This window comes from Lynx canadensis, chromosome C2, assembly GCF_007474595.2.
Source record: "Lynx canadensis isolate LIC74 chromosome C2, mLynCan4.pri.v2, whole genome shotgun sequence".
Lineage (NCBI taxonomy): Eukaryota > Metazoa > Chordata > Mammalia > Carnivora > Felidae > Lynx > Lynx canadensis.
The window spans coordinates 150,252,496-150,275,222 of NC_044311.2; the positions used below are offsets into that span (position 1 = coordinate 150,252,496).

Here is a 22,727-nt window from a genome sequence, read left to right on the forward strand (position 1 = left end):
TGGGAACAAGGAAGAGCCCAAGAAAACACCATTTAATCAAACAAGATTGAGGTGGGGAAAGGCTGTGTACCTGCCTGAGCTCTTAGTTTATTTAAGACATTGCTCGATTCTATTTCTTCGGAATATCCTACCAAGTTCTTTCTTCCCCACTCTGATGTGGTGTCCCTTCTTTGGGTGACAACTAGCAGTTCCTGACATTTGTTTCTACTTACAGTGCGTTTCTGTCCGAACACTAGAACATAATCATAACAGAAGTTTCTGATTATTCAGAAAACCAATATGGTGGCAATAAAGCCGTTTAAAAGATACACTATCCCCTGAGAACTAATTATGTTTTAACTATAGTAAATAAATCTACACCTTTTGAGAACTCCGGAGAACCTTGGATCATTTTAGGCTTGAGTTCTGCTTTTAAAATGGTTTCATTTAAAAGAATACAAACTTCCCTTTGGGGATAGGTAGAAAAGTGCCTTATATCTCCACCAAATGAGTCAATATTAACCTTTTTTTTCCCCCAGAAAAGGAAAGGAGGAAAAAAAAAAATCCCTCACACTGAGAATTTCCTCCCAGCCACTTTCTACATATTTTAACTCTGCGTGAGGAAGACTTTCCTCTGCATTCCCAGGAGTTGCCGACCAGGTACCGAGTGGGCAAGGCTCATGGTAGAATTTATTAAACCAAGCAAAAATCAGGTTTGCCCACTGCGGGTGCAGCTGCTGGCTCTGTGAAGTACTTTCGGGAGAGGGAAGAGGTGAGAGGAGGGATGACGGAGAGACGGTATTTGTAGGAAGTTTCCAATAATAGTTTCCAAGGTTCCATAGCACCCTGCTCCCCAGGTGCTGAGGAGAAAGGGCCCTGAAGAAAGACCACGATCGGGGCTCAGGGAAGGGGGTGGACCTCCACAGATGGTAAGAGAAGAAACACACTTAAAAGTGTAGAGAAACAGCACAGTGTCTCTCTGTGCGCCATGGCCGGCAGACTTTGGCATTGATGCGCGCGGACCCCAGTAGCAAGGGGCCCGGAAAACCCCTTTTCCTTGCTAAGAAGAGCCTGGCCACACCGGGTGGGGGCCGGCTGGTCTGACAGGCACAGGGCACTCCCAGAGAGCAGGCCGCCTTCGTCGACGTGCCAAGCCCACCTTCCATCTTACATGAAACACAGCTCCAGAAGTATTTCTCTTGGACACCATGAATAACCCATTGAGACCAACTGTTCCTATGCAATGTTGGGCTCCAAGAATAAAGCGTCCTTTTCTTGGGTCGGACCAGCGGAAAACAGAGAGGGATCTCTGTCCATGCAGGGAGGTAACACTGTCTTCTCAGGACTTCACGCTTTCCAGAAAGTTCCGGCAACCCCTCACCTGGGCTCCAAAGGCCACGGGTTCTGGTGGCGGTGGGGGGCAGCTAACAACCTTTTCTAGGGGAGTATGCGGGGGGGGGGGGATAATTTAGCACGTTGTGAGCAGACTGCAAAAGCTCTCTCAATGGCAGGCAATCTAGGATGTTCTTTAAATAAACATGTAGACAGAACACGGTCCTGTCGATAGCCAGTGCTGGTGATGGTGGAATTAGGCGAGGGGGTGGGGGAGGTTTAGAAACCAAACACAGACTTCTAGAACAAAGAGAAATGATTAAGGGAACATATGCACTCAACTGCTGGAGGTTTGGCAGCAGTTAACAGGGCATATTGATGAGAAGACGGAGTTTGTGCAGCTGAAGGCCAGGAGGAAATTCTGCAAGAGGGAGACAACGAGGGAAGGAGGTAATACGCGGTCTGAGACAACCAGGGGCCGCCAGATTTATTTGTGCTATCTGAGATAACTCTGGGGGCCAAACCACACGGCTTACGGTCAACAAAGAAGCATTTATGAACTTCGCGAATTTTGCATTTCAGAAAATGAAGCCGCTAGGGTTTGCTTTAGCAGAAAGGAGGCACCATAAATGCATTTCCATCCTGAGTTGATGATGTTCTCACAAAAGGAAACAGAAAAAGAAAGAAAAAAAAAAAAGGATGAGGTTACATAATGATTATGCCCCTGCTGCTGTATATTTTCTGTCCTTGTTTGCGAAGGCTGTGGAATAAAAGGTTTCTGTGAGTGGTAGCTGAATGCACTCACTTCGGTACTGACGGGGCATGCCGGAAAAGCGCTCTGTTTTTCTACTCTTCTCTGGAGTCTCCAACATCTAGACCTCAAAAGGCCACTTTGCAAATGTGACCACTTCGGTTCCTAAGGACATCACAGCACCTCGTGGGTGCTCAGCCAACGGGAACGTCCCGAATTTCACCGTTGGAATAAAGCTTCAATAATTAAGACTGATCTAGAGGACAGGCTGGTATGAACCTGTGTGAAAATCCTTAAGGAATAAAAATTAAATTAAATTCAGACCCATTCAATCCATTTTGGGGATTCAAACCTAAGGAAACAGTCAGTCCACATTCACCAAGAGCTATACAACTGTGGGAATAGCCCATGTGTTCAATAGGGAAATGTTGAGTACACTGTGGTACATGAAGTCAATGGAATAACTCCCATTAAATAGGGTGGTTATGAAGAATATGTGGCAACACGAAAGAAATGCTTGCAACACGCTGCTAAATAAAAAAGCAGTATACAGGGGCGCCTGGGTGGCTCAGTCAGTTAAGTCTCTGACTCTTGATTTCGGCTCAGGTCATGATCCCATGGTTTGTGAGGCTGAGCCCCATGTCGGACTTTGTGCTCACAACACAGAGCTTTCTTGTGATTCTCTTCTCCCTCTCTCTCTGCCGCTCCCCAGCTTGAGCACACGCTTACACACTTGCTCTCTCTCTCTCTCAAAATAAATAAAAACTTTAAAAAGCAGTATACAAAAACCTACATAGACTTTTATTCCAGCTATGTAAAATTCATAGAAAACGGAGTGAGATTTATTCAGGCTTTATTACTTATTAGGCGTTATAGGATGATTTTTTTATTTTAAAACTTTCCTTTAAGATGACTGGTTACCTTTAAAAATTATGCTGAAATTTGGCGCACTTGGGTGGCTCAATTGGTTAAGCATCTGACTTATACTCAGGTCATGATCTCACTGCTTGTGGGTTCGAGCCCCACGTCAGGCTCTGCGCTGACAGTTCAGAGCCTGGAGCCTGCTTTGGATTCTGTGTTTCCCTCTCTCTCTGCCCCTCCCCCGCTCATTCTCTCTCTCTCTCTCTCTCTCTCTCTCTCTCTCTCTCTCTCAAGAATAAATAAACATTTGGGGCGCCTGGGTGGCGCAGTCGGTTAGGCGTCCGACTTCAGCCAGGTCACGATCTCGCAGTCCGTGAGTTCGAGCCCCGCGTCAGGCTCTGGGCTGATGGCTCGGAGCCTGGAGCCTGTTTCCGAATCTGTGCCTCCCTCTCTCTCTGCCCCTCCCCCGTTCATGCTCTGTCTCTCTCTGTCCCAAAGATAAATAAACGTTGAAAAAAAAATTAAAAAAAAAAAAGAATAAATAAACATTAAAAAAATTATGCTGAAAAATTCTGGCAAAAAAAGCATGGCTTTTATGTTTAGATATAATATTTGTAATTAATTCCTCATCAATATTTCCAAGAAAAGAACTAAAAGATCTGCTTTAAAATTAAATAAGACAGAGTTATCTACAGCACCCGTTTTATTATGAGCAAAAGCTTATTTGATAGAATTAAGAAGTAGAAATTCTTGAAACCAGTCTGTTTATAAGCAATCAGCCTTAAAAACTTTATGCTTTCTGACCTGGTGACTGTCCTTCTAGGTATAAATCCTAAGGAGTATTCAGACAGAGAAACAAAATAATTCAGGGGCACAACTATTCATCACAGCTTTACAATGTGAAAATCAGAAACAATATGAACAGTCTATGAATAAAGGAATGAAAAAAAATCATAGCATCCTCACATGAAAACCTATCATGTAGCCATCTGTGATACACGCAAATGTCCACTGGACTCCTTCAGGTGATTAAATTATGACGCAAAACCCTATATACAGCATTATTCTAAAAGATGTTTTAAAATACCCTTTTTAAAATTGTTAAGAAATATACCACAATATTAGCTCTGGTTATTCTGAGGAGTGTATTCATTTTTTAAAAAATACGGAAAAGTGCAGAGCAGAAAATAAGTCCCTCTTCTCATTGAAAGTGCATATTCTCCTAGACTTTCCCCCCTTTTAAACAAATACACATAGATATATTTTACAAAATAGGTTTTCTGATGATTGGAGAAATTCCTGACTGTGGAACTATTAAAAGGATGTTGCGGATGTATAGTTATGGACATCTTATTGATACCTTATATGACTGGTATCTTACTGATATTTTAATCTTACAGACAATAAAAAGGGAATGCGTGAAAACAGCACGTGTGATCCCCTTCTATGTAAGCTGTCCATTCCTGTGTGCATTTAGAGAAAAATACAGGACACACATCAACAGTGGCTGTTACCTCCAGAAGGTGGAGGTGGAACCAATACGTGGTGATGTTAACTCCTCCATGCTGTCTCATGTGGTCTCTGGGTGGTAAGATTTCACGTGGTTTTGAATTCCTTCTTTATACTTCTCTGAATTTTCCAGTGTTTCTGCACTGGGAGTGCATTCATTGTACAATCAGGAAAAAATGCTATTTAAAAGAAGATTTACTGAAACTCAACTTTGCTTCCTTAGGTGAAGCATGCATCCGTCAGCTCACTAGCTGGGGAGCACTCTCTTCCTTTCCAGAGACGGTAGACTGCCAACCGACTGAGCGGTAGCAGGCTCCCTGTAAGGATCCCCCATAACTCGAACGCTGCACATACGGCTGTGCCGGTCCCTTGCCGTCCTTCCCTGGGGAGCATGTGCCCCGTGCAACGGGCAGGCTGAGTCTGCCTCCTGTCCCTGCACAGATTGCCGCTGGGCTCGGGAGGTGGCATGCGTGTGGCCACCGGCATCTTCGGAGCATGGGGGGCCTTCATCAACTCTTGCTCCTGGTGCACATGCTGTGTCTTTTCTTTGATGTCTTCCCCCTGGTACTCTCAGTTCTGACCCCTCCCTTTACTTGGCTTTCGGAAACACGCATTCTCAGATAGTCCCCCTCCCGTTTTCTATACGTAAAAAATAACCCAATTAATGGCGTAGGGATGAGGCAGGGGGAGGAGGACCCAGGAAGCCAGACATTCATTCAGTCACCGTTTCTGATTTTTAAAAGCTTTACTGGAAGAGATATTCCCACTACGCACAACCCTGCGGACGTCTGCATAGTTCAAAGGAAACGGCGCTAAACTTCACTTCAGAAACTTAAAAAAAAATTTTTTTTTAATGTATTACATTGCAAACACCAACCATTAGTTCAGGAAGACTTTTTTTTAAGTTAAAAAGCTAAAATATCAAGATATTTTCATTTTGAAAAAGTCTGACTCTAGGAGTCAGTTTTCTTAATTTTTTTTTAAAGTTGTCTTCAATGTAAGAACACGCATTTTTTAAAAAATTTTTAAATGTTTTTATTTATTTTTGAGAGAGAGGGACAAACAGATAGAGCACGAGCTGGGGAGGGGCAGAGAGAGAGGGAGACACAGAATCTGAAGCAGGCTCCAGGCTCTGAGCGGTCAGCACAGAGCCCGATGCGGGGCTCAAATTCACAAACTGCAAGATCATGACCTGAAGTCAGACGCTTAACCTACTAAGCCACCCAGGTGCCCGCTTTTTTTTTTTTTTTTTTTTTTTTTAAGAAAAACTGCTTAACTATTTTTTTTTAACAACAACACATGGAGTAAGGGGTCGGTCCAGAGGGCTCTGTGATGCCTGGGGACACACTGGTGACTTCTGAACAAGTGGCTAGGCATGTGGGTGCAAAGCTGAGATTGACAGTCCCAAAGATGCACAGTGCCATCCAGGAACTGGGGCGTGGGGTGGCTACTGCTCCTGGCAGGACAGGAAAGGCAAGGTTCCTGAGGAAACTCTGAAAACACCACAGTGCAGCAGAGTCAGACCAAGGGAATCAGATCAAGATTCAAATTCAAATCCCAGTGTTGACAGAACTAACCATCAAGTGAGGGGCTTCGTCTCTCTAAATCTCTCCAGTCACCCAGGAAATCTGGTTAGGGTAGGAAGGAGACAGAACACACGTGGTGGTTTGACACTGGGTGGGTATTTAAAAAATTTTTTTTTTCAACGTTTATTTATTTTTGGGACAGAGAGAGACAGAGCATGAACGGGGGAGGGGCAGAGAGAGAGGGAGACACAGAATTGGAAACAGGCTCCAGGCTCCGAGCCATCAGCCCGGAGCCTGACGCGGGGCTCGAACTCACGGACCGCGAGATCGTGACCTGGCTGAAGTCGGACGCTTAACCGACTGCGCCACCCAGGTGCCCCTGGGTGGGTATTTAAATAGAGCACTTCCTCTTTGTTGCATGGATCCTACAGCTTCCTACTGTCCCACGACCCCCTCTTGGGGATAAAGAGGGTGGTCAGGGAGAGGGAGGACCAGTGGAGTGAGTGTGTGTGTGTGTGTGTGTGTGTGTGTGTGTGCGCATGTGTTTAAAGTTTATTTATTTATTTTGACAGAGAGAGGAAGGGGCGGGGGCGAGGGGAGAGAATCCCAAGCAGATTCTCAGTGCACAACCGACTGAGCCACCCAGACTCCCCAAATGTGTGTTTTAGCACTCCTCAAAAATTCTAGATAATGCCTCTCCTCTGTACCTCTCACCCCCTCTCCCGCTTCTATCTACAAAGCACTAACATCTAAACATAGGGCTACAAAGCATTTAGATTAACACCAGTAACTGGGGTTGCAAAATATTCCCTTTTAGATCTTGGGTCTCTGAACCCACTTAGCAAAGCTATAAACAGTTGGGTAAACTAACTATTTGGTTGACTTTTTTTTTTTTTTTAATTTTTTTTTTCAACGTTTATTTATTTTGGGGACAGAGAGAGAGCATGAACGGGGGAGGGGCAGAGAGAGAGGGAGACACAGAATCGGAAACAGGCTCCAGGCTCCGAGCCATCAGCCCAGAGCCCGACGCGGGGCTCGAACTCACGGACCGCGAGATCGTGACCTGGCTGAAGTCGGACGCTTAACCGACTGCGCCACCCAGGCGCCCCTTGGTTGACTTTTTAAAGGCAGCACTTTCTTCAGGTTATTATTACTCATGAATAATTTCAGCCACTCATGCACACAGGCACACAACAGTTTTATTAACATATTTTCATTACCTTCTGGCTTTGACATTTAAAGCTATAACAGCCTGTTCTCAGTCAACCCCTAGAATACTGTAAGTAAACTTTACATTATATACCCTTTTCTCTCTTTCAGTGTATAACTGGATGAGTATTTTAATTATAGGTGAAATGGGAATTTGGACTGTTCAAGAACACCACATCGCAACCCCCCCCCCCCAGCGCTCCCCAGAAGCAGAAGCCCCACCTGTACCTCTGCTGAAGGATGCTGTGGGTCAGACCTTCTCCTGGAAATGCTGTTTAATCTCTGTATCTCCTAACATAACCACCACTCATAGGTTTCCGGCTAATCTTCCCCATCTCCAACATCATAATAGCATCTACGCTACTGCTAAATCACTTCATTGTTCACAGGGAAGGGGTCCTGTGGATTCAGCTTTCAGAACGAGGCACCTGTCTAGTTAGACCAAGATTTATTGCTGTTGGCCCGTATTATTCAATCAAGATGAACACAAACCACGGTTTCTCACCCGTGACACTGTAACATAAATAATGGATGTCTGGGCATCACCTCCTTCCACTTTAGACCAGTGCAGTTACAGAATTTGCAGATGGACAACCAGGCTTGTGTAGATGGAGATCGTCATGGCACCCACTGCGACCTCTATGACCATGCCTCAACGGTGGTCCTGATCCTAGCTCCTCACCTTCTGGACGTGAGCCTTTGCTGTACAACCACACACGGGCACTCAGACCACGTGCTAAGCCCCTCCGCTACAGGTCACCAGATTATAGGATCTCAACCCATGGCTCAAGCCAATCAGAGTCCATCATCTGTGGCTGAAGGTGGGGGGCTCCTCAGGGAGCATGTCCATGGCCATTACCATGAGTCATCTACCCCAAGAGAGGGCCTTCTGCTGCGGGACGTGGCTGCTGTTTCAGAAGACAGGCGCTGACGCATCTTGACCACATGGTGAGCAGACATCTGGGAACCGTTTCCCTGCAGGCACTGGGTAGACTTTCAACTTGTCCAGAACTGATGCCGAATTTTTATGCTATGAGTGGCACTTCACACGCAGTATCTCATCTAAGCTTCACAAGTCAGACAAAGATACAGTGTTGGAAAAGTGAAACCATTTCTGTAGGGCCACAGAGCCAGCAGGTCAGGAACTCAAATCAAGTTCTGGCTGGTTCTAAGGCTCATGCTATTTTGCTTTTGTTTTGAACCTTTCTCTTTGAAATAATATGAGACTAGCAGAAAAGCTGCAGGACAGTAGGAGGAACTCCTACATGACTTTCACCCAGCACCCAGATTTCCTAAATGTTAGCTTTTTAAGCACAGAGCCTGTTCCATCTGTCTTTCCATCCATAATTTTTTCCCTGAATTACGTGCAAGTTGCAGTCATAACATCTCTTTATTTCTCTATATGTCAGTGTATCTTTCCTAAAAATCAAGGATTTTATGTAATCAGAGAACGATGATCAAACTTGGGAATTTAATATTCTGATACAATACTATTATCTAATCTGGGGGTCAGCAAACTCCTTCTGTGAAAAGCCAGATAGTAAATATTTTAGTCTTTGGGAGCCACTGGGTTTCTGTTGCAACTGTTCAACTCTGCTATCCAGGCACAAAAAGCAGGTGTAGACAACCTGTAAATAAGTTAATTGTGGCTTACTTATTTCAACACAACTTTATAGACCCAGAAATTTAACTTTCATGTACTGCTCATGCATCACAATATAGTATTTAAAAAAAAATCGTAGACTTTATTTTTTGAGCAGCTGTGGGTTTACAGAAAACTAAGCAGAATGTACAGAATTCCCTTAGGCACCTTCACTCCCTGCACTTGCTTCCTTATTACTACCACCTTGTCTTAGTGTAGTATGGTCGTTAAAACAGATGAACCAACACTGATACATTATTATTAACTAAAGGCCACAGTTTTAAATATTTTTTGAGAGAGACAGAGAAAGAGAGTGAGAGAGCATATGCATGAGCAGGGGATGGGTAGAGGGAGAGAGAGAGAATCTTAAGCAGGCTCCACACTCAGTGGAGATCATGACCTGAGCCAAAATCAAGAGTCAAACGCTGACTGACTGAGCCACCTAGGTGTCCCTAAAGGCCACAGTTTAATATTAAGTTCCCTCTCTGTACTGTACAGTTTTACAGGTTTGGACAAATGTGTAATGCCCTCTATCCACCATTACAGTACCATATAGAATAGTTTCACTGCCCTAAGAATCCTTTGCATCCCACCTATTCATCCCTCCTTTCCTCCTCCCAACCCTGGCAATCACTGATCTTTTTATTGCCTCTACCATTTTGCCTTTTCCAGAATGTCATATAGATTTTATTAATTTTTTTTCCCAATCATTTAAAACTGTGAAAAACCATTCTGAGCTCTCAAGTGGTACAAAAACTGGCAGCAAGCCAGATTTGGCCTGAGGACCGTAGTCTGCCAACTCCTGATCTCATCTACAGAATTTATTCAAATTTTACCCACTGTGCTAACAATGACCTTGGCAGTAAAGCATGGTCTTCTTTCTGGTTTAGAGTAAATCCAGATCATTTGTTGCATTTCGTTACCATGTCTCCTTGGCTACCTTCAATTGGGTTCAGTTCTTTGGTCTCACTTTTGTCTTTCATGATCTAGACGTTTTTGAAGAGTGGAAGAAAGACATTACAGTTATTTTGTAAAATGTCTCTTGATTCAGATGATCTGAAATCTCCTCACAATGAGATTCAGGCCAGCACTTGGGGGCAGGAACAGAGTTCTTAGTGAGGCTGTGTCCTTCTTGGTGCACCACATCAGGAGGCACATGGAGTCGCCTTGTCCCAGTGTGGGTGAGTTAACTCTGATCCACTTGGTTAAGCGGTGTGTGCCAGGTTTTCCATGTAAAGTTACTGTTTTTCCACTGTTAGTTAATAAGTATTTGTGGGGAGATAAGTATCTTGTTTCTTATCAGATTTAACCTACTGGTTTCAGCATCTGTGGATGAATCTTGCTTGAATAGATTATTTATTTGATGGTTGCCAAATAATGATTTTCTGATTCCATATGTACTTGATGGGATGCTATTTATTATAAGGAAGAGGGTTTTTTTTGTCTCCCCACTTACTTACTTACTTACTTATTTATTTATTTATTTATTTATTTATTTATTTATATCAGAATGGATTTGTAGATTCATATTTTATTTAACAGACTACATATTTTCCTATCACTATTTACTTTGATGCTCAAATTACCCAGATTTGGCAAGTGGCAGCTCCTTCAGGCTGGCTCCTGTGTCCTACTGACACGTCCCTGTCATCTTTCAGCATTTCCTTACTTTCTGTCATAAGATGAGGTTCCAGGCTCACTTTCTCAGTCTTAGCCCTGGAATCAGCCTTTTCTCCATGGAGCTCTGGTTCCTTTTAGCAAAAAATGACATTTATAAAACAGATCTGGGTATGAGGAAATAGCTAGAAAGTGTGTTTCCTTCCTTCCTTCCTCCCCTCCTCCCATCTCATCCATCCATCCATCTATCTGACCATCCACCTACCCATCCACCCATCCATCCATTCAAACATCCATCCATCCATCCATCCATCCATCCATCCATCTTAAAAACCACTGAAGTCCACTGAAAACTCGAATTCCAATTCAACACCACAAGGTCCATTCTGTTTTCCCCCTTTCTATATTTGTAACTTCCTTCTCCAATAAGGAGAAATCTGGCTCCCATTATCTCAAATATATTTACTTATTTGCTCAATACTGTAACACACAGAAAGTGGTTTCAGAATTGCTGACCCATGCTACTGTGAAAAACAAACTTACTAACTAGCCTTCACTATTTATCTATAGTTCTTTTTTGTCTTTAGCCTGAGGGTATATAGTCAAATATTGTGTTCAAACATTCCCTGGGCTTGTTCTTTGTTGCTTTCACTATAGTGTGGTTGTTATTCATCTGAAATGAGGTTAGGTTTAATTGTACTTATGTATCCTATTATGGGCCCCCTCCTCCAATCTTTGTTTCTTATTTTTTTAACTCGGTTCCAAGAATCGGAATTATATAGAGACATATACTGAGAAGTGTCCCACTCCCCGACTCACCTCATCTACCTGGATCTCTCCTAACTCCTTTCTGTAAATAACAATTCAACTAATGTCACTAGTTTCTGGTTTATTCTTCCCATGTTTCCTTCTGCACAAATAAACTGATGCATGCATATTTTCTGCCCCCCCCCCTTATTCCCTTTTAGAAAGTTACCATTTTGTAGATACTTCTTTGCCCTTTTTTTTCTTCCATTACTATAACCAGGAAATATGCTTTCTAAGTTCACAGAGCTTTTCTTCATTCTTTTCTAAACTGAGGGGCACACCACTGTGTGGATGTAGCATCGCTTATGCAACCACTCTCTTACAAACAGGCATTTAGGTTGTCTCCAAAAGACAGTATAACGAATACCCTTGTTCTCACGTATTTTTGTGTTGTTTAAGTGTATCTTCACGATAAGTTCCTAGGAGTGGGATGCTAGATCATAAGGAAAATGCACATGTAGCTTTGTTAGATGCTGCCAGACTCCCCTGCATTACTAATGAACCAGCCACAGATTGCATACCTGTTCCCTCACAGCCTCACCAGTATAGTATGATGTCCCATGCTTTCATTTTTGCCAGGTGAGATGGGTTTCAGTGTAGTTGTAATTTGCATGTCTCTTACACGTGAGGTTTCCATATGTTTAAGAGCCATATATATATAGTGTATGTAAACTACCTGTTCATATCTTTCACCTATTTTTTTAAAGTTTTATTTATTTATTTTTGAGGAGGGGAGGGACAGAGAGAGAGAGAGAGAGGGAATATCCCAAGTAGTCTCTGTGCTGACAGCGGGGCTCGACATGGGGCTCCATCCCAGGAACCTTGATATCATGACCTGACCCAAAATCAAGAGTTGGATGCTTAACCAACTGAACCACCCAGGTGCCCTGTCTTTTGCCTATTTTTAAGAGTTCATTATATATCAGGGAATAATAGTGCTTTATCTGTGGCATCTTACCAATATTCTCTACCACTTTGTTATCTTTTAATTTTGTTTATGGTGTTTTTTTACCATGGAAAACTGTTTGATTTTTTATATCTATGTAGTAGTCAGCTATATCAACCTTTTACTGCCTCTTGCTTTTGTGTCTTCTGAGCTTTTCCCTACACCCAAATTCTATAGGAACTCATCCACTTGTGTCTAATATTTGTAAGATTTCACTTTAAGTTGAGATCCCTGATCCATTTGGAGTTTATTTTTATGTATGGTGACAGGGATGGGTCTGATTTTATCTTTTTCCCCAAATATCTATCAAATTGTCTCAGGATCATTTGTTAAAAAAAAATCTATCTTTGGGGGCACCTAGGTGGCTCAGTCAGTTAAGCATTCAACTCTTGATTTTGGTTCGGGTCATGATCTCACGGTTCATGAGATCAAGCCCCATGCTGGGTTCTACACTGACAACGTGGAGCCTGCTTGGGATTCTCTCTCTCTCTCTCTCTCTCTCTCTCTCTCTCTCTCTCTCTCTCCCTCTCCCTCTCTCTCTCTCTCTCTCTCTCTCTCAAAAAAAAAAAAAAGTCCTTCTTGGGGTGCCTGGGTGGCTCAGTCGGTTGAGCATCCGACTTCGGCTCAGGTCACGATCTTGTGGTTTGTGGGTTCCAGCCCCGCGTGGGGCTCTGTGCTGACAGCTCAGAGCCTGGAGCCTGCTCTGGATTCTGTCTCCCTCTCTCTCTGCCCCTCCTCTGCTCATGCTCTGTCTCTCTCTCAAAAATAAATAAACACTTAAAAAAAGTCTTTCTTTGGCCTAGGAATTTGAGAGGTCACCTTTATCATAGACCATTTTTCTATACCTAGTTGGGTCTATTTCTGGACTTTCTATTCCATTCTGCTGGTCTCTCCATTTATTCATGTGCCAGTATCACACTGTTTTAATCACAGAGGCTTTATAGCATGTTTTAAAATCTAGCAAGGCTAGTACCACTTTATGGTTTTTCTTTATCATTGTTTTCCTATTACTGCATACATTTCTATATGAACATTAGCATCTACTTGTCTAGCTTAATGGGTAAAAACATGGTATTTTTAGTACAAGTGCATTGAATTTATAAATTAACTTGGGGAGAACTGATACTTCATGATGTCAAATTGTCCTATCAATAGGCGATGTCTTACATTTTTTCCGGGTTACTTTTGTGTATTTCAGGCATGTTTTAAAGTTATCTCATGTAAATTTTACACATTTTTAAGCTCACTAATTATTTTATCTTGTCTGTTGATATTGTAATGGCATACCTATCCTTTGCCAATTATTGTTTGCATATACAAAGACTAGCGATTTCTGCATGCTAATTTTATATCTTGTTCTGTCATGGAAATCTTTTATTGTGTGAGTTAAAGAATTATTGATTCTCTAAGCCTTCCCAGGCATACTATAATGACATCTGCAAACAGACATAGCTTTTCTTTCTTTTCAATTATGCCTCTAATTGACGTCTGTTGTCTACTTGGATTGACTAAATACCTTTAGTACTACATTAAGTACAAGTAGAGATAGTATTCTTGCCTTGTTTCTGTCCTTAGTGGAACCCTCAGTTTTTAGGGTTCCCCCACTAAAGAAGACACTATCTTTAGTACTCAAACACACATACAATCATATTAAGAAAATACCCATTAATTCCCATTTGGGAATGTATTTATCAAGACAGGATGCTGAGTTTTATGAAACGCTTTTTCAGCATCTATGGAGATAACAATATGCTTTTTCTCCTTCATTCTACTGACACATTAATGAACAAATATATCTATAAATATATCAATTTATTTTTTTCCAGTATTGAACCAACCTTGCATTCCTGGAAAAGATACTTAATCATGGGGTATTACTTTCTTAACGTAGTGTTGGATTCTGTCTTGTTAATATTTATTATGTCTGTATCGATGCTCAGAAGTGATACTGGTCTGTAATTTTTTGTGTTGTCTTTAACAGATTTAAGTAGCAACATTTACTCCATTAAAGAGATTCTGAATTTTTTTCTTGAATTTCTCTACTGGAGTCCTGCCTATCAACAAGACTAAACAGTTTTGGCTAATGATCCTATAGAACAATTCCTAGGGAAGCCTTTTCTATTTGTTCTTGAAATGGCTTTAGTACTTCTAGTCTGCATCAAATCTCTTTGCACCTGTAGCTCTGTGTGGGTCATTTGCAACATGTGGGGATCAAGGCAATGAGTCCCATTAACATGGACTAGGTTAAGGAATTTAAGCCTATGAACCTTGAACGGAGGCTTTCACCTCACCCTGGTCAGGCTAGACAGACACTGGACTTTCTCAGGAAGGTACGGACCAGGTCTGGTAGAGATCAGCCAGAATGACCAAGTCCCCTGACATTCCACAGAGCATTCCTCATGTGTAACGAGCCAGAGGTCAAAAAGGAAACCATTTTGAGACTGTCAATCATCTCCATTAGAAACTTTAGAAAAAACTGAGATCCTATTTAGATGTTTTGTGCTATACTTTTCACTCGATTTTAACAGATGACTCCGTCTTTGCTAGAAACCACCAAGCTCAACAAATGTGGGATCTGCCCAGAGAATCAAGGTCATAGAATCAAAGTCGCCTCCACAGCTCGGTCGTCTAACAAAGTTGCACATGGAACCACCTGCAGAGTTAAAACAAAACAAAACAAATAGATGCTAAGGCTTCATCTTACATGCATCAAATCCCAATCTCCAGGGCCAAAGCTTGGGTATGCTCTAGGTAATCAGGATGCAGCTGGTCCAAAGCCTGGTGTCCTGAAACCCAGTGCACCAAAAGGTATTTCTCAATGACTTTAAAAAACAAAAAACAAAAACAAAAACAAACAAAAAAAAAAACCCAACTGTGTTTCCTGAAAAAATCCCCAGAGCTACAACATAAAAGACTCCCCTCTCTCCTCTGGCCATCACAACTAGTGAAATAAAGTACTGCATTCTTTTTCTACCCTCTGAGATAACACAGAAACATGCCCACAAATGAAGAGGTTTTATCTTCTAGAGCTAAGGTGGTGATTCACAGTTAAGGACAAGGGGCCAGGGTAAAGGCATAAGGGACTGGCAGTCAGACAGAAAGTGTGCGCCAGAGAGCGCCACTGTATACAAGGCTGTGAACTGAAAATGTCTGAGTTCCTTGTTAGTGTTCTGTTCCCCTAGACTGGCATCATTCACGGTCACCAGATGTCAGGCCTGACTAGTTTTCAGCTCCACCAAGCATGTTAAGGGCTCGGTCAGCCAGTCTCTCTCTCTCCCTCCCTCTCTCTCACCCATGCACTCTAGAGCCTACCTCATTCTGACAGGCTTCCAACAGTAAGTACACCAGCCAACACAGCACCATTTTCTCACTGACCTCAAGAATTTCTCCAAGGCCTCGTAAGCAAATTGATTAACAAGTCACACATCTTCAACCACAGGTAAAGAATGGGATCTTCAGGTCCTCAGAAAGTACAACAAGATTACCGCATTATCCAATGGTCCCATTTCCCGAGCACCCAACCGTGCTCTTGGGCCCTTAGAATGGGCGATTTTTCTCACTTAAACACTCCCGTGACCGTCATCACCATGTGGTCTCATTTCACTCACGAGGAAGTGGAGGCTGCCCAGGTTAATGGCCTGGTGAGGTCCCAGAACAGTTAACCAGGCTTGCTTGGCTCAGAGGCCCACTCCCTGAGTCACTACCAAAAAATCTCTTCTACTATCAAAACAAAATCTGAAGGCGGAAATGCCACCGGTCTCTTAACACGTGCTTTCTAGTTGTGTAACTTTGATGGTCCTGGGGGTTGCAAGTTTTTCTGGAAAGTTACGAAAACGTACATCCAGAGTGTAGTATCAGAATGGGGTTCTTGGCATTGTTAAGAACTGAAATAGAGCTACCACGCTTGTGCCACAGTTCATTAGCTCGGCCTTGCCTGTCTGAGTAGGTGTTTTCCCTACTCTGTACGCATTCTTGTTTCAAAAATGCCAGTCTCTCTTCACCAATTTACATAAAAACTCAAATAGTTTCTCCACCTACAGAGCCAAGGGGCTGTTGAAACAGCTGGGCAGACAAAGCAACATGAAGGTAATGAATTTCTTCCTCTAGAAAGAGAGGCTTCACCCTGCCACTCAGGCCCTCGCTGGGCCCCTTTTTCCACCCCAATACCATCGCTGCTTCAAGGATAATTATGAGCAAGAATTTCCTGCCCCTGCCAGCTGGCCTCAAAAACATTGCTTCTTTCACCACCTTGCTGCCCTGAGTATCACCCTTCCTCTTTCCCTCTGGTGGCTCAGGCCTCTCTCCAGAGCCCTCCTTGCTCCCCACCCTGCCAGAGATCAAGCAACATGCCCCGGCTCGTTCCACGAGGAAGCTTAGCACTGGCTTAACTCTTCATTCACTGGGACAAGGGGCCTCTTTCTTTAATGCACGGCTTTGCTCCATGATATGCTGGGTTTACGGCCCCCATGAACTAAACCTGGTTCAGAATTCAATTCTAGAACAGATTTTAGTTCAAATGGTTATTTTCCAACCACCCCCTCTCCCCAATTCCATTTTCTACCCAACTCTGTTGGCCCCTTGAGGCCGGCTTCTGGGGAGGCTCCGCGCTGGCAGGCCATGTAATATCCTGTTCTCTTGCTGAATTCCTTTATTGTTGCAGCGAATTTTACCGTCGATTCTCTAAGATTTCCCAGGCATGCTATCGCATCGGCTGCAAACAGAGACAGCTTCACTTCCTTTTCAATTTGTACACCTCCATTTGACTTCACTTGTCTACCCAAAGTGGCTAATAAATCCCTAGGATGATGTTAAGTAGAAGTGGAGACAGTGGGCTTCCTGGTCTTCATGGAAATACTCTTCAGGTGTCCTCACGAAATGGGACGTCGGCTTTAGGATTCAGAGGGTCTCACTCACTTTCTCCCAACACCGGGCCTCGGCCTCTCCTCTCACAGATCTTCCCACGGGCTCTGGGAAATACTGTTTCAGGCCCCGAGTGGCACAGGGTTCCCTGTGTGGCTGGTCTCTGGAGACACCCTCAACCCGGGGAGGGTCCTGTCCCCTTGTCCTTCCCTCTGTCAGTCTCCCCACATCTCAGCTGGGTAACATCTGTCTCCCTGATGACTGCAGGTAGCGACCATGTGCCCAGCACAGCAGGAGGTACAGTCTCCTTGACCTTATTTCAACAAGACACTCGTGCATGGAGAGGAGAATGAACAGAAAGGAAAAGTCAGCTTTTCCTGGGGTTTCCTGGAAATCTTCTCTCCGGATAACTACCTCATCCTGCCTTCAACTGCCCCTTTAAAAAGAAAGTGCTTCCCGTTTGTTAATTTTAGAGAGTTTTTAACCACCCTTTTATTTTGCTTGACATTTTATAATCAATCTTCTGTATATGTTTATATATGCTTTTCTATTTAAACTTTTTTTTTTTTTTAAATCTAAAAAACATAGTACCATACCGCCAAAGGTGTCAGGAAACACGCTCAAAATAAGGACGGGCTCCAAAGACCGCCCTGCCAACAAAATGCCAGTAAAATCTGAAACCCGGGTTCAGACACACTGGGAATGTTCCAAAATTTAAAACTTAAAGAACTTCTTTATTCCAGTAAATCAGCTTCCCTGTGAATACCATCAAAATCCTAGGCTTTAATGAGTGAGGGAATATCAGAGGAAGGGGTGGAGAAGGAAAGGATTTGGACAAGTACGAAATTTAATTTAAAAACTATTATGAGAAGTTTAATTTCCCCCTCCCCCAACCAAATACATAAATCTTTTCCATGCATTTTGTTTCATTTTTCTTAAACAACAACAACGACAACAACTCTAAAGGCATCCTGAACCATCAGAAACAATGACAGGGTAAGTCAATGGAGTGGAGTTTTTAATAACAAATATTTATTTACTGGGTTCCTAATACCTAAAATGCCACTTTAGATATATGGAGGAATGCAAAAGAATCTTAAGTGAAGTTGCATTTCTCGCTGAATGTATAATCAAACTGGGGAGAAAAGACTTCACCGGGAAGGATAATCAGTGACATGAGGCGGTGTGGACCACCTACGAGGGAAGGACAACACGAGGGGCCAGAGTTCAAGGGGAGACGGCTGGCTTCGTGGTGGGGGCAGGTCAAAGCGCGGCAAACCCAGATTGCACTTAAAGATGTGAACACGTGTAGGAAATAAGCTCGCCTTTGTAGGTAATAATTTCATATGCACAGCTCTGGCTTCGGCCATGGCCCAAAGCTGGAACTTATCAAGGCCACGAAGTACTGAACAAATTGCAAGAATATAGACTTAGATTTTTCAGCTGGCTGTGTGTGTGTGTGTGTGTGTGTGTGCGCGCGCGCGTGCGTGCACGGGCACACAGGCGTGTGTGTACATGCTGGTTTGCCTAGGACACTGTCACCTCCACTCCAAGTCCTGGTATAACTCAGTCTGGGGTGCTCGTCCAAAAGTGCCCCCTGGGGAACGGTGGGATAAGGCACCACTTTAATCTTACGCGGAAACTGGCAATTAAGCGCCAGTCTCTTGGGGAGTTCTGGGCAATTGGGACTCCAACCACCACTGAACAGCACTTGATCTGTCCCCGTCGAGGGGCAGCTGGTGCAGGATCCTCTGTCACACCCAGCGTCACAGAAAACCTGGTGCAGGTGCTTTGCTGGGGGCACTCATGGGGGTCACCTGTCTATGCTGAGCCCCAGCCTCCTCACAGATAAGCCCAGACCCTTCCCTATAACCCTCCAATAATAAATGTGTCACACTGCACAGGTACCCTGAGCAGAGCCCCAGGCACACTGTGGGCATTCAACTAATGTCGGATCCCTCCCGCTGTCAAGCTGACACGATGGAAGGGAGAGAAGGCTCCTTGGCAGCATCTCTTCTAGGAGAAGGGGCAGCTCCTATGTTCTGGGCCATTTTACAATAGGCCACATGTCACCCTTGTCTGAGGTGCTCAGGATATTCTGGAGAAAGAGGAATCATCTTGTCTTCCCTCAGTTAGATTAAAAGAAAAGGGCCCCATGACGGGGCATCTGGGTGGCTCAGTTGGTTGAGCACCAGACTTCGACTCAGGTCATGATCTCACAGTTTGTGGGTTCGAGCCCCCATCGGGCTCTGTGCTGACAGCTTGGAGCCTGGAGCCTGTTTCAGATTCTGTGTCTCCCTCTCTGTCCCTCCCCTGCTCACGCTCTGTCTCTCTCTCTCTCTCTCTCTCAAAAATAAAACCATTAAAAATTTTTAAAAAGAAATAAAGGAAAGGCCTGTGAAAACACCTGATGAAGCTGTCTGCCAGGTGGTAAACACACAGTTCACCTGTGCTGGTGAGCAAGCCGGGGGCTGCCCTTGGTCTCTGCCCTTGGCCCATCCACGGTTCGGGGGTTTGGGGGGTGGGGGGCCGACAGGACTCCTTGGGCAAATGCCCCTGCCTTGTGCTTCTTTTTTGCTTTCATCCCTTGCTTGGCTCAGTTCTGATCACAGGAAGATTCTGTTTTTATTTTGCTAGATTCACCCAATTCCCTCAAGCCCCCAGTAAACTCCTGGGTAACCACTCCCCAGAAAAGTCAAAACTGTGGCGCTTCCTGGAGACTGTGATACTTTGTCTTCCTGCCGCTGTACCGTGCACACCCGTCTGCACCCACGCGCCAGGCTTCGAGAAGCACCCAGCAGCACATCCCCCAAGGAACGCACAGAAGGGGTAGAACTGAGGGCATGCTGAGCTCACGATGCGTTGGGCCCGCCTGTCACGCACTCGACACAGCACAGCCACCCTGTGTCCACAGAGGGGGCCGAGTGGCTTCTCCTGCAGAACCCAAGGACGGACACACCTCTGGACCTACTGCTAAACCGGGTCCCAGCAAATGACCCTCATAAAGCCAAGAACAGTAAACGGAGCTTAACGTTCTAATGAAATCGACGTTGCTGGGTGTGCTTTCACAAAATGAAACTGCCTGGAACTTCTCATAACGCTTTTTACGATAAGCATTAAAATGCAAAGGGGAAAGATGGGAGTTCCTGCTACAGACCCTGGTCTGTAATGGGGGCGGGGGTGGAGGCGGAGGCCTGAGGGGCGGGGTCTGGAAGAGAGGTGTGTGCACTGCATTACAGTGGGAGATTATTATATAAAATGAGTGTGTTATTAAAAGGATCCTGAAGTCATAAAAAGTCAAAGGAATTTTTAAGCGAGGATGAATAACTTCTTTGGTCAAAATGAATAACCTGTATTATAATGCTCTGCTGCACAGGGGAGTCCCGAAAGCAGTCACCCCATTTCCTATAGACGGGAGTGCAGCCCTGTGACAGAGATCTTCAATCGCCAGTAGTTGGATTTCGTTGTTTTTGTACAGCACTTTAATTCTGGAAAGATCAGGAACAAAATCTTTAAGAAAGTTGGTCTGAGAGAACCCTACCGGTTAGCAAATGAATACCTCGGTTATCCTGTTAGGAAAAGTCAACAAAAAGACCCATCCCCGCAGACACACAAGCCACCTGACAACATTTGTTCTTACTTCTCAAACACTACGCACCACCTCATCCATTTAATACCACAGACAGAATGAAATCACTGGGTCAGATAGATGACTGTAGTCTGATACGGTGAAGGAAAAAAAAATGTTTCTCATGCAGTTCTACTTCTTTCAAATGCATTCAATTAATTAAAAATATGCTGCAGTATGACTTTGGGCTTGAACTCCTCAAGTAGTTTAAACAATTTCCCTACAGTTTTGTCTGTGCCCATAAACCAAGGAAATTCCAATTTAATCTCCGACCGGATAATCATAAATTCTAAATTAGTGGAGGCTCAATAACATTTTCCTTTACCGTGGTCAGGAGGACGTAGGATATTTAATTTATGAAAGTAATCACGCCACAGATAGTTTGGAAAACAGAAATAAAAGATACAATCATCCAAACACAACATAACCACTTCTCCACATTTCCTGGTCCTTTTTCAGATGTCTGTTTTAAGATTTTAATCTAACAACTTATTTTAACCTACTTTTTAATTGATCTGAGCATTGCTCTATATTGTTAGTCTTCCTGTTGATGGGTAATATCCCATCGAGTGACTATATACAACGTGTTTCATAAGTACGAGTTTCCCGAAGGATATTCCCATATATTTTCCCATGTATTTCTTGTGTAGATTACGACAAAGCAGGGTTACTGGATCAAAGAGTAGGAACTTCTCATGATCCCTAATGCCCACTACCAAAATGCTTTTCAAAAGACTTTTCCCACTTACACTCCCATCAAGGTTTAAACTTGGTTTAAGAGTACCTATTTCGTTATATCCTTGCCTATCTTGGACAGTATCACTAAAAAAAAATCCATGTTTTTGTTCGTTTGTTTTTTGGCTAATTTAGTGGGTGACAAGCATGTTCAGTGAATTATGAAGGGTTGTGAAGTAGGGTTCCATGATGTTATTTCAGCTCCTATATTCCAGAGTAAAGGCATAAAGATAATCACAAAGACATATTCTGTATTTGGCTCCCATTCTAAGAGTCTTATGTTTCTGCTCATCTGCAGAGAAAGGTCCAGAAGGCAGCAGGAACGCTCCAGTCTGGGCTGTCAAGACTCAGACAGCAAGGGGGGCTGTCTGCACTGGAAGGCAGGCCGGGCTGTGCGAGATTACTGTTCTGGCAGGGCATCGTTTCATTCAGCCTGCAGAGCACTTTAGTTTCCGGAAGCAGGAGATGGCAGAATTCTGGTGTTCTCTCCATTTAGAAAAACTATGAAGTCGGCAGAATTGTCTTCTGTTGTTTTGTTCACACCATCATTGCCTGTCTGTGCTGATTTGGTACTGATGTGGCTTCTGGTGCTTCATTCATTCATTCATTCATTCATTCATTTATTTATTTAAACAACTTTTTTAAGCTTTATTTATTTTTGAAAGATTGAGAGAGACAGAGCGTGAGCAGGGGAGGGGCGGGGCGTGGAGAGACACAGAATCCGAAGCAGATTCCAGGCTCCGAGCTGTAAGCACAGAGCCTGACTCGGGGCTTGAACTCCCGAACCACAAGATCATGACCTGAGCCAAAGTCGCACGCTCAACCAGCTGAGCCACCCAGGCCTCTGTCTCACTTCTGATGCTTTTTAAAGCAAAGATTTCAGGTGCTGGACAATGTGCTCTGTAAACAGAATAAAATGAAACAACTAAGGTGTGCCTTTGTTTTGAGGTTTGAGCTTGCTTATACTTACAGTGGGTTATTAAATATGCCTTATCAAAGATCTTCTGGAATATAAATCGTACTAGAAAAGATTCTGCACGGGGGGAAAATAGCAGTGCGTGTATCTAAAACAAAACGGACACACATCTTGCTGGGCCCTGGGTAAGCCTAAAAAACACTCTCCATCATAAAAAATATTTCCAACATATAGTAAGCAAAAAGAATGGCGTAAGGAGCCTCCATTGGCACAATCATTGTCAACAACCAAAAAGCCCTTTAATACACGCAGACTGGAAGGAGGCGCCCCACCCTCCCGGGGTCCCTGCCCTGCATCCAGCCTTCCCAGAAGCCAGTGACTCTGCGAGGCAGCTTTTAGCATTTTCGAG

General features: G+C 43.7%; 1 protein-coding gene across 5 annotated transcripts in view; it reads right to left on the minus strand.

Annotated features, from left to right (window-relative positions):
- Window positions 1-22,727, minus strand: part of HLCS (holocarboxylase synthetase) — a 219,339-nt gene that overhangs the window by 15,130 nt on the left and 181,482 nt on the right. The window lies entirely within an intron of this gene.